Source organism: Onychomys torridus, chromosome 2, assembly GCF_903995425.1.
Source record: "Onychomys torridus chromosome 2, mOncTor1.1, whole genome shotgun sequence".
Lineage (NCBI taxonomy): Eukaryota > Metazoa > Chordata > Mammalia > Rodentia > Cricetidae > Onychomys > Onychomys torridus.
The window spans coordinates 158,822,006-158,838,404 of NC_050444.1; the positions used below are offsets into that span (position 1 = coordinate 158,822,006).

Here is a 16,399-nt window from a genome sequence, read left to right on the forward strand (position 1 = left end):
AGGTCAGAGAACAATTTGTTGGAGTCAGTTCTCTCCTTTCACTATGTGGGTACCAGGGATTGAACTCAGGTCACCAGATTTGGTGGCAATCACCTTTACCCTCTGAGCCATCTCACCAGCCCCAAGCGCCTCTGTAAAGACAGTCGTGTATGGAACTTGGTCCTGCAGTGGCTGAACATGCTGTAAGTGGGCTTTCCTGGCAGATGACTGGTGTCTGTGTGGATTCTCATCCACTTCTGAGAACCCTAAGACACACAGGAAAGCTGAAGGCAGTTCCAAACAGCTGTGCCCGCTTAACAAGATTTGCAACAAACACCAAAGGCCCTTACCCAAGTACTGAGCCAGATCATGAGAGAAATGCCCTCTGTAGTAGTCACAGCATAATGCCTACCTAGGTGGGCGAATTAGCTCCACTCTAGAAAGGCACATGGACTTCATTTTATTGTTATTATTTTATTTTACGTGTGTGGGTGTTTTGCCTCTAAGTACACCTGCATACCACATACATGCAGTTCTCAAAGAGATCAGAAGAGGGCGTTGGATTCCCCTGGGACTGGAGCTATAGGTGGTTGGGAGGAGCCTTGTACCCGGGTGTTGGGTTATTGAACCTGGGTCATCTGCAAGAGCAGCAGTGCTCTTACTGACTGAGCCATCTCTCCAGCCCTGCCACACAGACTTTGAAGAGGAGTTCCGGGGCACCTGTGACACTAGCTAGCATTGACTAGAATTTTAAAAAACTCTCTTTAGGAACTTTCTCCTTAAGAACAGTGTCTTCATTCATGAGACAAAGAAGAAAATTTTGTCTTAAAATTTTGTCAAAATTACTTAGTGGGACCTTAGCTAGACAAGCTGTCCTGTGAAGCAACCCTGTTAGAGCAGCTGTGAAATCACCTAGTCTGGTCCTCACATTAGAACAGCCACAATCCCCACTTAGGAAGAGTTAGAGAATCGCCAACAAATATGCACTATGTGCCCGTCCCTGAACACAGGTTGTCTGGAGAGGGAACAGGGCTGAAGGCTGATTATTCCCTTTGGGGAAAATGCCTGCAGAAGGCCATGAAGTCCACAGACTCAACGCATACATCTTTCCTCTTGGAGAAGTGAAGCTGGCGAACCCCAACAGAACTCCTGGTCTAAAAGTTATCCAAGTCCATCCAGCTTCTGCCCTTCCTTCTTCTCTCCACCCTAGTAGGTTCTCTTGTCTTCCCAGAACCCTCAGCTCATTAACAACAGCAGCTAATTCCCAAGGAAAGCAAGCAGTTTCTGGGAACATAGAACCTACTTGGGGACAGCAGCTGCATTTGAGGACTGCCCTGCATGGAGCCACTGCTCACTCAGGCAGTGTCTGGGAAAGTGACCGATGAAGAGGCATGAACACCTGTTGGAAACTGTCTTTGGCCTCTGGAAGAGTAAGAAGTTTAGTCTTTCCTTTAGAAAGGGGAGGAGAGTGAAGATCTAAGGTATTGAATAAATCTGATCTACTTCCCTGAGAAGCTTGAGGCCGGACTCAGGCAAAAAGACAAAAGAAGGCTCTTGATAAAATGGAAGAAATGTCCCCACCCTGCAGGTGAGTTCAGATAAAACCAAATTCTCACTTTAGGTATTCCCTAAGAACACAGAGAAAGGACTGGCTTTGTTCAGGACTCGGAGTTGCAAAAGGGCTGCTCCCTAGACTTTTCACTTCCTGCATCTTTTCACTGTGGGAGGGGGAACTGGCTCATTTTTGTTTTGTTTTGGTTTGGTTTGGTTTTTCGAGACAGGGTTTCTCTGTGTAGCTTTGCACCTTTCCTGGAACTCACTCTGTAGCCCAGGCTGGCCTTGAACTCACAGAGATCCACCTGCCTCTGCCTCCCTCCCAAGTGCTGGGATTAAAGGTGTGCTCCATCAACGCCCGGCGAACTGGCTCATTTTTAAAGGGCACTAATGTGCCAGGCATGATGATGCAAGCTTGTAATCCCTGAATTAAAAAGGATGAAGCAGGAGAATCGTGAGTTTGAGGCCAATCTGGATTAAATAACAAGACTCTACCTAAAAACAACAATAATAGTGGTCTCACAAATAAAAAGGTACTGATCCAGCCAGATGTGGTGGGACATGTTTGTAATCCCAGCTACTTGGGAGGCTGAGAGAGGATGATTACTTTATGAGTATGAGTTATACACCAGCCTGACCAACAGTCCACGACCTCATCTCAAGAATACAGTTCTAATCCCAGTCCTGAGAGCTCCAGCTTCATGGCCTGATCATTCTCAAAGGTTCCCACTGCTAATAAAATCACCTTGTAGGTGATATATATGATGGAGGTGGGGATGCAGGTAGGGCATGAGCAGTCAATCATAGCATATACAAATTTCCCCAAGTCTTCTAATGGTGACTCATTCTACTCAAGTTCAGGACACAATTGGCCAGCTACAAAATTTGAAGTTTTGGGTGATGGGGATGGGCACACAATCATGCTGAGCAAGTCAGGGCCAGGGAGTCCATCCTGACAGACAGTCTTGACAGGTGTGCACCAGGGACTCTTCCTTGACCATATATGCCAAGGAGCCCAACTTCAAGCCTGAGTCAAAGGCTTGCCCAGCCTGCCTCCCAGCCCAGTTGCTGGGCAAATGACTCCAGTGTTAAGACTCTGAGCACTGGAAATCACAGGCTCCAAGAAGCCACCAGGAAGCTATCTGGCCTGAGCTGACGTGTGCCTTAAGATAAATGGCCTCTTTTAATCCATATGGGACAAAGAAAACTCCCAGCCAAGCTCTGGGCACTGTTAGCTGTGCTGAGTAGAATCATGAAAGGAAGGATTTTCAGAGAAGAATCTACCGATCAAAACAGATGAGATAGGGGCTTGGGGGTGAAGGCCATGAAACACTCCTATATGTAACACGCTCAATTTTCTCCATTTCAGGCCACATCTAGTTTACCTGTATGCTAAAAAGATCACCAAGCAGCTTAATGGCTAGTCAAACAGGGTCTGAGAATTTCCCAGATGTAGTTTGATGGTCAATGGAACACAGTGCACCTGCTGAGCTCCACATTATGCAGAACAGCTCGGCTGAAGCCAGACCCGCCACCTCTCTTCTTCCCGTGGTCTAGCTGCTTCACTTGTGGGCCAAAAGCCCTCAGTCTGCTGCTCTAGCTTCGGAAAGTCAATTTTCTGCTGTGGCTAGTGGAGTACCTGGTTAATGAGAAGTGCTGCAGTGCTCCGGCAGAGCCGCTCCAGCCATGAATCCCTTCCTGTCTACAATCTATTGTCTGTGTGGCACCCATCCTCAAGGCTTTCTCCATGCCAGCCTGCCCTGCCCCAGCACATGGACGCTCCCTGAATACATGGTTCCCACCCTCTTCTTTGCTGTATCGTGGTGTCCCTGAGGGGCAGTCTTGGCCTTCTCCACCAATGTGTCCTTGGTATCTAGCACAGAGTCTGGTGTTTCTAGCTGTCTACATACAGCTGTGAGCTAAAGGCAAGGCATGCAAACCAGCAAACCTGTTAACATGTTAACATTTGCACAACTCTGTATTTAGTTAGTTAGGTCTGTGTGTAGAGCTAGAATAAGGTTCACGTGCCTTGACTAAGTGCCCCAGTTCTGGGTTGCATGCTTCATCCCAGATAAGGCAGCAGCAACTACAAAAGCATCCACTCTCCCACCCCTCACCCCCCCACTCCCCACCCCCTGCTGTGCAAGAGGCAACTATAGGAAATGATGTTTAGGTGTGCTGAGTCCTCAGCACCTCCGTGAGCCCAGCAGGGAAGCCTGCAACAGTGCATCAGCTATGAGAAGGCCACAAATATAGGCGGGAGTCAGGCAGCCTTGCTTCCTGGCCTCGCTCTTTTCCCAATCTTGAGCAAGTTAACTAATATCTGAGTGAGTCTTTTGTAAAAGGAGCAGTTGGGAGGATGATGTTAAGGATTAGGCAGATTAGATTGGGGCTGATGAGGTGACTCAGTGGGTGAGAAGCACTCCTCAGAACTCATGGTGTTAGGAGAGACCCTCCACACATGCTCATGCACACCCACAATCATAAAGTATTTTAAAAAAACAAATTAGTTTATGCAAAAACCATCACTGTGCCCAGCACACAGTAGGCAATAAATGCCAGCTCCTACCTTAAAATAAAACAAAACAGCACTGTTTAGGCTTGAACCCAGGGCTTCACACATGCCAGCCAAGCACTGAACCCGGAGCTCCACCCCCAGCTCAGCCCTGTCCTATCTGACAGACGCCCATTCAGGCAGGTTAAACACAGAGCTACCTACAATGGCACACGGGTGCTGGCAGCTACCCCCACATCTCCTGTATGGCACCACTGAGAAATAAAGGGAAATGCAGTTCGCAGATGACAGCATTCCATGTGGTCTGGCTCCTTTCTGCACTATGACCACACAGTCCACAAACAGCATGCAGGTGGACAAGCTGCCTGCTCATTCTGGCAGTAGATTACGAGAGTCAAGAGCCAAGGAAATACAAAATTAACATTGTTGTCCTCCTTATCCAAGCATCCAGAGCCAGACATGGCCACAGTCCTGGATGAAGAAAATGGGCTTCTGGCTTTTGCCTGGAATTTCCTGGGACTGTTATCAGTAGTGCAGAACTAAGTTAAATGTTTCTTTGCACAAAGTTATGAGAAATGGATCAGACGCAGTAAGGAAGGCTTCTGTGAGAACAAAACTGCTTTTAAAAAGTATATCATCATAGGCAGATTAGGAAAACCCAGGCCTATAAATACAGCTAACTGTTTACTGGAAATGATGGGAAGATGTGGGTTAAGTAATACACAGATGAGCAGGAAAATCAAATGTTTGTAGGTGACTTGTGTTTTCTGAAGGGGGTGAGTGGAGCATATGACATGGGGTTACATTAGAACTGTGAGGTACTCTCCAGAATGTTCTCTGGCATTCAACCCCATTACCTCATTGCTGTACCTCTGCCACTAAAATGTAAGAGCATGTGTGGAGTTAGTTACTCAGAGCCCCCAGTGATGTCTTCTCTGGAGAGCAGGTGATATGTTTTCCCGAGCAAAGGGGAGAAATATGGATCATACCCCATGTGCACATTTGTTGCTGGATATGTAAAAGTAGTAAATGTTTGAGACTCAAGCTGCTGGCCTGCAGGTTTTCAAGGACAGGGTCAATGCAGCGAGATGTGCTTTTGGTGGTACATGAATTCCATGAAAAGAGCAGTTAAAACCAATAAATACAGTTCAGGCATTAGAAACAGCAATTTTTGATTAGGCATGTCCAAACCCATAGACTGTGTTTTCTTGTTTTGAGGAATTAAGAATGTGCTGGAAATTTGGGGAATGTACTCTGAATCTTTCTTCCTCCTTATGCACCACCCCCCTTCTCCTTCCTACCCTCCCTTCTTCTCTTGCTCCTGCCTCCCCCTCCTACCTCCCACCCCACACTGTCTTTATTAGCTCCCATGCAACCCAAGTGGCCTGGCCAGGCTAACACTCCCTGACACTGGCCTATTGGCCCACAGTGGGTCCCAGGGGCAGGCCTGATTAGAGATCCCTTGAGCCCCTGTGGCTCTTATCTCCACAGATGCCTGAGGAGTTTGGTATCTTCTCTCCACGCCCTCCTGGGAAGCTGGCCCAGCAGGTGCCCATTGGCAATAGTTTTGTGTTACAGGCCTGAATGAATGATCCCCGCAGGAGCTGCCGACTGTTTTCACAGACACAGAGGCAGTCAAAAGTCCACCGCGTGAACTTGGAATGACCCCAGCTGCAGAGTCACTGGCGGGTTCATCTGGAGGGCAGGCACGCTTTATTAAACAACTAATACTCTTCACAGATAACTTTGAGAAAAAGCAAAAGTGTTAACTCTTTGCAATCTTGCTCGACAAAAACACCTCAGCTGTGAAGAGACTCCCATGGAAGGGCAAGCAGGTCTGAATCAACACAAGGACACTGGGTCAGACATAGCCCAAGCAGGACAGGGCTCATCTGTCCCAGAGGGGTACAGGATTCAGTCACTGTTGGGTCTGCTGGTTTGGCAAAGTGTTCTGGATTAAGGTAAAAAAGGACAAAGTGCTGTGGCTGGGAGTGGCCTGACAGTGACAGTCCTTGGCAGAAACCCTGAAATCCGGTACACAGACATATTGAGCCCACCCTGGTCTGCTTTGCCCCAACTCCTGGCACTCACAGAAGCATAGGAGAGCCATCCAGGGCCTTCTGTGCCAAAAGGAGACCACAGTAAACCAAGTAAACACTGGGCACCAGCACTTGGCTTCCAGCAGCACCTGGAACTCCTTCCAGAAGGGAAGGGAGCTTCAGCACAGGCCCGTGGTTCAGAGAGCCATATTCTCACCAAGCACACGGCCTTTATGCTCTCTGGGCCAGGTGCATGACCTAAAGAAGGCAGGCCCACGCTTCTTCCCATGGCAGGCCATTCCTAGATTCTCTTTTTATGTAGACTTTAGAACGAACTAGTGACAACAATTGCTGATAGCAAGACACAGACGAACCAGGAACATTTGAAGAACTCTTCGGATGCATGCAACCAACACTTACTTTAATTTGGGCATAGAAGACTATGTGCCTATTGAAGTTCATCTCTGCCTCAACTCACCAGCTGTCTTCTAAACCTGGCTATGGAAGGGCTTCCTACTTGGCTTTGTTTATAGGGGAGGTGCATTTTTTTCCTGGGTTTACTGGCTGGATGAGATCTTGTTGAAAGACTAGCTAGGCAAGGTGCTTCAAAGGAGCCCTGCCTCCCTCCCCACGTAGGTGAGCAGATGGGTCAGGGCACATACCAGAGGACATTATCCACACTGTATCCAGCACAGCCCTAAAAATACAGGAGGAAACTATTTAGATCCTTGTCTTCCTTATCTGTTGTGGAGACAGTCATGGAAACACATAAAATCCATAGAAAGAGTGCTAAACAAGGTGCTGGGGACATGGAGTGGTGGGTAAAGTCTGCTGTACAAACCTAAGGACCTGAGTTCAGAGCCAGGCATAGTCATTGCAGCCACCTGTAATCCCAGTGCTGGGAGTGGAAAGTGGGACGGATGCTGGGGTTCACTGGCCTGCCAGTCTAGCCCAGGCAGATGAGTTCTAGGTTCAGTGAGAGAGTTTGTCTCAAAAGGGAAAAAACAAAAAACCCAAGGTGAAGAGCAATAAAGATACCTGATGTCAACCTCTGGCCTCTGCACATGCATGCACAGACATCACACATGTATACACATAGGCATATAACACCCACACACACCCACACACACACACACACACACACAAAGTTTAAATTTTTTTTAAAAGGAGGTGCCAAACAAATACCTATAACCCCAGGGCTCTGACCTCCACTACTTTTCTCTCCTTCCCTTCTACAGGATAAGAAGCAGGCAGCCACAAGCTGCCCACCCACGGGCAAGGTCTATCTCTGAAAGCTGGCCCTGGAACTGATGAACTGTGATCCTCACAGGATCTTGGTCTCTTTACAATGGTCTTCGAGGGCTCAGTACCAATCTTGATGTTCTTTCCCACATCTGCTATCCCCAGAGGTTGTGTCTCCATGTACACCTAAGAAAGGCTGGCTCTCCACGTCCAGCAAGTGCAAGCAAGCATCTGGTCTGAGGATTCTTGGGAATACAAGATGCACTTAGGGAAGACAGAGGCACCAGTCTGCTACCATGTATGGTGTTTTCACACAGGGTTTATTACGAACCTCGAGTCTGTGTCTGTGACACTAGTTGACGGGACTCAGGTGGCAAATTCATCCTGCGCTTTGTCCCCAGAACTCTGGTCATTTCTTCAGAGACCTAGCAATTCATCATGACTGCTAATTCATTTGCCTTGATTGGTCTCTCCTGACAATGACTCTGTAGCACTCTAAATTTCATCTGTTCAGGCCATGGAACATTAATGTCACTAGAAACGGGATGCTAGAATCCACCTGCCTTTGTTACCCTCTGGCTGCATGACGGCAGCCCCGTGTGCCTACCTGGGATTGTAGAGTCCATCCTTCCCAGGACAGCTGTGAAGAGAGAGCCCATCTGGGAAGCTGTGAGGGCTCCTGGGGGATATTTTCTGAGTTCCCTGGGGAAGCTCAGTCCAGAGGGTAGAGAGGGGTTGGCAGCCTGGCTCAACACTAACTGCCCCATTTCATGCTGGTGACTTACTTTCCCACCACTCAGAGGAAAGTGATGACAGCCTGGCCTGCTGGTCCCATAGGGATGTCAAAAGCCTAGTGAGCCAGCAGACATGAAAGTGTTCCCGGTCCTGAGGAAGAAGCAGCACTGCCTGCTATGGGAACAGCCCGAGGCTGTGGAGGAGCCCATTGTCCTGTGCTTTTCTGCAAGCTCCATTTGACCCTCCAGAAGCTAATTACCTATACTGTGACTCAATGTCTTCATCTGTCAAATGGGGATAATCCTTGACCTTTAATGTCTAAGTGTATAAAGATTAGATGGTGACAGGAGCATGCTACAAAGGATAAATGTCTATAAAACTCCACGGAGCTGCTGCACCTCCTTTTGCAACTGCCATAACCCTTGTCCATTTCCCAGTTACCAATAAAGAGGAAATCACACCACTAGCTACAATACCTCGCTTTGACCATCACAAAGGAAACAGAATTGAAATAATGGTTTGGTTTTGATAGCACATTCTGCTTAACGTTTACTTCCACAAAAACATTAAAAGTTTAATATCTCCAAACATTAGGTTTTATTCCATAAATTTAATTTACCTAAGTATTTCCCTGCTAAGAAAGCAAACAGCTCTTTCCCACCCACACTTTTATTCACCAGATCAAGAAGAACTGGGCTTATTCCCCTTCTTCCTACAGTTCGCCAAGGCTTCCTGCCATCTTGGGGGGAGCCAGGGTCTGCTGGCACCCAGAGTGATAAGTCTTTTTTTTTTTAATATAAGATCTTTATTGACAGATAATTCACATAGTATACAATTTTCCTGTTTGCACAATTTGATAGACTTTAGTCCATCATCCTCATAGACCCATGACACCATCACCAGTTCCTGTTTTAGAACATCACCATCGTCAATCAATTTCTTTCATACCTTTCTTTCTTTTTTTTTTTTTTTTGGAATGCCGAATGCTGAATGCTGCTTATTGAAGGAGGGAGGAGGTCTTAAATACAGGCTTACAGCACAATGGGAGAACCCCGGAGGGCAGAAGTTCACTTTAATGTTTTACAATCTTGCATCTAAGCTGTTAACGCCCAATATGCAGGATACATAGACAAGGAGCTTCCCTTAAGCATTCAGGAGGGAGGAATCTTGCAGGGAATTAGCATAGGGAGGGTATCAAGGTCAAGGTCAGCAAGCAAGGCTACAGTTACCCAAAACAGGGGGCCATGGCCCTACAGGTCCCCCACCCCTTTTACTAAAATATGAGCTTCTGACTTAGGCTGCGTGGGACTTCAGCAGGTCACCTTACCTGTCATGGAGATACCTGTCCAGGCCACACAGGCGCTCTGTCTTAGGTTGGTGAGTGCCCCCCAGGCATTACCTGTCTTTGAATGCTCATTATCACACAGGCTCAATCCTGTGAGAGCTGCAGAGTTAACTGTTGCCAAAGATCTCTAAGTGGCACTAGGCTTGCAATCTGTGTGTTCGACACAGAAAAGACCAACAGAAGTCTTAACCCACCCATAGCTGGTAGGCTAAAGGCAACTGAGCCATTCCCTTCCTTAACAAGCCTTACTGCAAATTGGAGTCCTTGTAAGATGGTATCCTGAGAGCAAATGGAACTTGAGTTTGTAAATTTATAACTTTCAAAGCCAATCAAAATGTATATAACTACTGATTTAAATTTGTCGTGTCCAATAGAATGAAAGATTAACTAACTGTGGTAGCTGAGTGATAAGTCTTTGTGGTGGACTATGCTATATAAGACTGAGGGCCAAAAGGGCTGGTGAGACAGCACATCCTCCAAGTCAATGTCCCTGATATAGGGTCCTCTCTATGTCTCCAAGACTGGCTTTGAACTTGTGGTCCTACAGCACATGGGTGCCCTGTTTCTATTTTGGTTAGCTGCAAGCTTCAGATGTGTTTGGGGCACACTTGTAAATCAACCGTTCGACAGTTTCTGTTTATTTTACATTAAAAACTAAACAACAGATAATAAAAAGCAGACTGGTGTTTTATTTCATAACTTTGCTGAACATACACAATGCAAAAAATGCCAAACCAAATAAGAGACACCCCATACAGTGCAACCTGGCTCACTTCCATTTTTCCTACAGCAAATATTTACGGCTGGTCATAAGGAACATTGGCCAAAAATGTTGTTAGATAAGATCTTTACCCTCAGACAACTTGAAGTCTACTCAAGGATGCAATAATAAGCAGACATCTACATTCCTTAATTCCTTAGGCCCTGACCTCATCCTAGAGGAAGAACAGGGTGCTCTTGCCCTACGGCCTCCCTCAGCACTTTCCCATGTGACTGCTCTCAGTCTGCACAGATCCCACTGCAACCGCTACTCTTTTCTATTCCATACATATGCTCTCCCCAACCCTCTCACACACAAATAAATACATACTACATTGTCATCATCTTCCTTTCTTCAGTATCGTCCACAGTATCTGGCAACTAACTCAATGCCATGGAAACTTGCACTTTGTACTTTTGTGGGGAAAGAGGACTTTCTGGGTGGCATGTGAGCTGGACCTTATAAATACAGAGTCTCTGGCTTGAGGTGCAAGATGAACATCACAACCGAAGGCAAAGTGCTGAGAATAAGAGCAGGGAGAGCTGGGCAGCAGTGGCACATGCCTTTAATCCCAGCACTTGGGAGGCAGAGCAAGGCAGATCTCTGTGAGTTCAAGGCCAGCCTGGTTTACAGAGTGAGATCCAGGACAGACTCCAAACCTATAGAGAGAAACCCTGTCTCGAAAAACCAAAGAGTAGGGAGAACAGCATGCAGGGAGAGACTGGGACAGCTGGCTTCGTCATCCTCTCGTCTTTATCTGACACTCCAGAAGCCTCCTAATGTTTGGCTTATGGTCACACTCCTCATGCTTAATTACACATTTCCTTCCTAGAAATGCATAGGAGGACTTTCCCCCTGGAGCTGAACAGAAAAGGAAAAGACATCACATTTCCCACACACATGTTGAGTGAGTGTGGTGTCCCTCTGCTCACCTGTGGCCATGTTGGGTTGCCCTTGGTTCCCTACAAGCTAGACCTGGGCATGTTATCATCCAGCTATGAGGCAAGGCAAAGAAAAAGGTCCATCAGTTAGCCTTCTAGAAGTATCTTTTCCTTCCATGGTCTTTTTTCCCCAACACTGTAGAGATTATTTAAAGTAATGCCTTTATATAAGCTTCAATTCTTCTAGCCCCTCCATCTACAAAGATGCTTCCACCTGTTTTTATCTCCACTTGGCTTTTTATAATTTCTCAAATATCTCACACAAATATCACATGATCATTTTCCTTCCCTCTTGTCTCTGAAACTTTCTGCAAGGGAGGAACTTGCTAGCAAGGCTCACAGAGGGCATTGATGGGAGAAACTCCAATATGGGCTCACACTTGTTTCTGTAGTATAAGGGAAGACTCAAGAAACAATGACAAGCAAAGTTCCAGGGACAACAGGACCTGGGGGAAAGCCGAAGCTCACCAGTTTCTGTCAGTCATCTTGACAGAGCTACTTGTAGATCTGATGCTTCCTCTGTAAGGTAGTGGGGTGACACCTCCCTGCCTTCAGATGTCATCAGTAAGTGACAAGACAGGCAGAGACTAGTGAGAAATGGTGAAGCACCAATGAGCAAGGTCTTCACTTTCCTCCAAGAAGCAAATACAGAACAGGCCGACAGGACCTACACAAACCTCTAGAAATCAATTACTAAGCACCTGAAAGCCATGTGCTTACAGAACTCAGAGACAAACTGTCTCTACAGAGTTTAAAAGGCTATGGGAGAGATCAAGGGGAGGAAAGAAGGGAGGGAAGAGAGCCACTGAGAAAAACAAATTAATGTTCTGTCATTAATTGATAGTAGGGAAATACAATGTTTCCCAGTTTTAGGCATAATGGGCTGAAGTTAAATATTATTTTCTTAGATTGTTTTTAATTTTGTGTGTGTGTGTGTGTGTGTGTGTGTGTGTGTGTGTGTGTGTGTGTGTATTCAGGTGTCCATGGAGGCCACAAGAGGGTGTCAAATCCCTTGAGCTGGAATTACAGATAGTTGTGAGGTACCCTGTGGGTGCTGGGAACTGAACTCAAGTCCTCTGCAAGAGTAGTAAGTGCTCTTAACTGCCAAGGCATCTCTCCAGCCCTTAGATATCAGTATTTTAATGGCATCCCAGAGTGCTGAGAGTAGTCAAGTAGCCCAGAGTTAAAACTCAGCTCACCCAAGGAAGAGGGCACCAAGAAGGGGTCTGAAGACCACAGCCAGGTTATATACACAGTCACTTTAAACTATGAAATTGACCAAAAAAGTACTTCTAAACAGACAGAAACTTGTAGCGAGGACAATTATAAAGGAGAAAGAACTCAAGGAAAATAGAATCTTCCAGACCCAGTGATCTTGATCTTCAACTGTCAAAAACTAATTGATGTGTCTTTAGAAGTTCGTAAAAATTAGCCAGGTGGTTGTGGCACATATCTTTAATCCCAGCACTCTGGAGGCAGAGGCAGGAGGATCTCTGTGAGTTTGAGGCCAGCCTGGTCTACAAAGCAAGTTCCAGGACAGCTAGGGTTGTTATACTGAGAAACCCTGTCTTGGAAAACAAAAATTAATTACTTAATTAAAAAAAATAACAATAAAAGGAATTTGTGAAAATTAAGTACAGTTCATTTCAACTCATTTGGCACAATATTTAGGGGAATATCAGATACAAATATGAAGGACAGAAAAGTGCATTACTAAGCCTGATTATACTACATTTCTTTTGGTAGCCATCTTTGAACTTAGAAAAACCTTGAGGAAGACAGGCCTTTTTCTTTTTCATCTTTTCAACTTCCCACCCTTCTACCACACAGCTGCACCTCTAGGTGCTGGGGTGAAGGCCTTTGGAATGTGTGCTGCTCACTGCTAAGACAACTTCAGGACCCTCCTCCTGACTGAATGACAGTACTAGGAAATGTAGGTCTGTCATCTACTTTCTGCCAGGCTGGGAAGCTGCCTCCTCACTGGAGGAGAGGAGTGCCAAAGCCGCTCTGGGGAACCCCATCGATTGGATTCCCATGCCACCACTCCACTTCCCTGTGCCAAACAGGCTTCTGACCACCCAGAGTTTAAGATTGGCCTGAGCTAGGATGGGTCAGTGAGCATCAGAAAGTACCTCTAACTACACAGGACTTAAACTAAGGGAATCCTTTCAGCCTTCAAGGTTATTAAAGGAAAATTAAACAAAATGCTGACGCCAAACATATGAGTAATTTCACCACTTGTGACAACCTGAACATACCCCATCTGAGGCCGAAAAGGAATCCTTCAGGTGACTTGGGATCAAAGAGGTTTTGAAAACAGAAAATCCTACGTTCTCTAAGGTGTAGATCACTGTCTGAAGCAAATTTCACTGAACTTAAAACCATGCCAACTTAAACACAGTAAAACCCAATGCTTACGAGAAGCTATCCACCTATTTCTTGCATATAGGTACATGGAAAAGCTATTATGGGGATAATCAGCTCAACAATAAAATGGAACAGTCACGCATAATGACAAAAACAGACACAAGTCATAAATTGCCGTTCCCCTTCAGAATCCACACAGAACATTCTTTTGTGCGAAGATCTAACTTTCTCCTTGAATAAACAGTGCGTTAGTCTTGTCCGAGCCCTATAAATATACTGCCTGCAAAACAAACACAAACAAATGCCAGCTCCTAAACAAAAGGCAGCTGGGCTGCCCTGCCTGCTGCAAGGCCACAGCAGATGAGGTGGGGGCTGGGGCAGGATCAGTCAGAAAAGCTCTGGAATAGGAAAGTTCACTGATCACTGAGACGTCCCAGATCTGGTTTCCTGGGACACAGGGCCAGCAGAGGGGAAACAGCTCAACTGCACCCTGCTACCCAAAACAGGGAGCAAAGAAGTGGGAGAAAACATCTTCTGAGGTCCTAGCTGGACTCTGCAGACATCACTCAAGGCCACCCTCATTCTCTACCTGCCCATATTGATCTTTAGTGTTACTAAAACCCTCATGCTGAGGGCAGGCAGGACCTTGGTTTGTTTTGTTTCCTGAGACAGTATCTCACTCAGCAGCCTCTGCTGGCCTCAAACTCATGATTCTCCTGCCTCAGACTCCTGAGTGCTAGCTAGACTTTGAGTGGACTGGGGGTTGGGGTATTAATAACAATAAATGGGGTGGGGTGGAAGTTGGGAGGGAGACCAAGTGGGGCCCTGAGGAGGAGTTGGGAAGAGGGAGTGGTAAATGGATATGATCAAAATACATTGTAGTAACATATGCAATTTTCAAAAAAAAGAAAGAGTGACCTGGGAAAGGTAAAACTTCTACAACTGTCTGCTGACTGGAGTCAGTCCTTACTTCTGAGCTCTAGTCCTTTCAATGACACACTAACAGTGCCTAACCTGACTGGGTTGCCTAGGCAGCCAAATGTCACCAGACCAGAGCCACATTTGCAAGCACCAAGCTCTGACTGCCTGGAGAGAGGGTAACCACAGGCCACTGTCCCCAGGCCTTCTGGAGAGAGGACAAAGGGAAAAGACTTACCAGCTAACAAAGCAATGTCCATATCCAGTAACAAGCTTCCAGAAGGAAGTTAGCAGTTGTTAATCAGGTGTATTCTCTAAGTGCCTGCAAAAGGACCTTAGACACACAAGGGGGACATTGTTGGGGAGGGGGATTAGAATCAGCTGGACTTTGATCAAGTCCAACCCTGTCATTTTTAGTCACTTGACCTTGAAAATGTTTCCAAGTCCTTTAAGCCTCATTTCCTGATTTGCAGGGTGGAGATTAACTCCACCATGGCAGTGTGTGACAAGGGCCTTCTGACCCAGACATGACAGACAGAAGGCTTTCAGTAAGAGTTTGCAAGGGAAAGTGTGTGCCACACGGCAGTGCTCCGCTCTGTCCCAGCACCAGCACCTTTCCCTGGCAATGCTGTGGGCATCAGGAATGCCACAGAACTACCAGTACTTTGTCAAAATCACAACAAACAAACTGATTTCAACACCAGAGCAAAGCGGGGTGGCTGACAGTGACTCAGTGAGGGGCAGGGTCACCTTCTGCCCTCTTCCTCACTGGAACTCAGCACTCTAAATACACCCCCACAGTGTGCCCTCTGCACTTCCTTAAACTCCCTCATGTATGCCAAGAAGCAGACAAAGCCACTCAGCATGGCATCCCTGAAGGTCTGGTTTCAACCCCCAGACCCACAAGAGGACGGAGGAGAGCTTTAGTGCAGCCACACATACAGCAACATCAAAGGTGGTCTGGCCTGGTGTCAGCAGACAGACTGGCCCATGTCAAGTGGGAGCTTTCTTGTCTTACAGCTAGATGGACTTAATTTTTCAGTAACAAATCCAGGGTTCATCAAAATAAATTAGAAAGCAATTTCCCTCAGTAGCCTGTGACTACAACACTGTTCAGCTTACTGAAGACAAGAAGAAACTCATGAAATATGCTGACACAGTTAACAAGGTTTGCAGGCAATCGACCCTGGCCCTGGAAAGCCCTCACACAAAAGCGGTGACACTGTAAAGTATGATAATAAAACCTAATAAAAAGCTTTAGGCAGAGTGTTTACAATGGAAAGTTGCAGGATATCTGCTGACATGGAGTGCAGGTACTAAATGAAGGGCTTGGAAGTTGAGCTGTAATAGATTGTAATGTACATAGTGGAGAGAGCAGCCTGAGACAGACTCTGAAGAGATGCATACTGCCTTGCAGACCTGGCTCTGACTTTACCTACTTCCAAGTTGTACTCTAAAATATTCCTTCCTCCTCCTCCCCCTCCCCCTCCCCCTCCTCCTCTTCCTCTTCTTCCTCCTCTTCCTCCTCCCCCTCCCCCTCCTCCTTTTTCTTCTTCTCCTTCTCCTTCTCCTTCTTCCGAAAGCAAGATTTCTTTGTGGTGAACCACAAGGCAAACACCTGTGCTATGACCGAGTAACACCACAGCCTCAGAGACACTGATCTGAGGAAAGCTGTCCTCCCTGGTAACACTCTTGAAAAGACACCCACTCCCTGCCCTGTGCACCTTACGAACAGGACCACATACAAAGCAGGAAAACTATTCACCTGCTCTACAGCACGGGGCGAGGCAGGGGCTGGGGTGGCTGCCTTCCCAGAGCCACTTTCCTTCCCAGCAGCCCTGGGCCTCTGAGGAGTCAGGCCCATAGGAAGTGCTCCCTCAGGTTCCCTTCCTGACTGACAGGACAGTGTCCACATGAACAGACGGCGGAGCAGAGAGGAACCTGAAGGAAACAGGCTCTCCGGGAACAAGATGAGGCTCTCAGACAAAGTGTGTATGCCACGGA

At 46.7% G+C, this 16,399-nt stretch overlaps 1 protein-coding gene across 5 annotated transcripts in view; it reads right to left on the bottom strand.

The window, feature by feature from the left end:
• Positions 1-16,399, bottom strand: part of Vps13d (vacuolar protein sorting 13 homolog D) — a 229,558-nt gene that overhangs the window by 56,159 nt on the left and 157,000 nt on the right. The window lies entirely within an intron of this gene.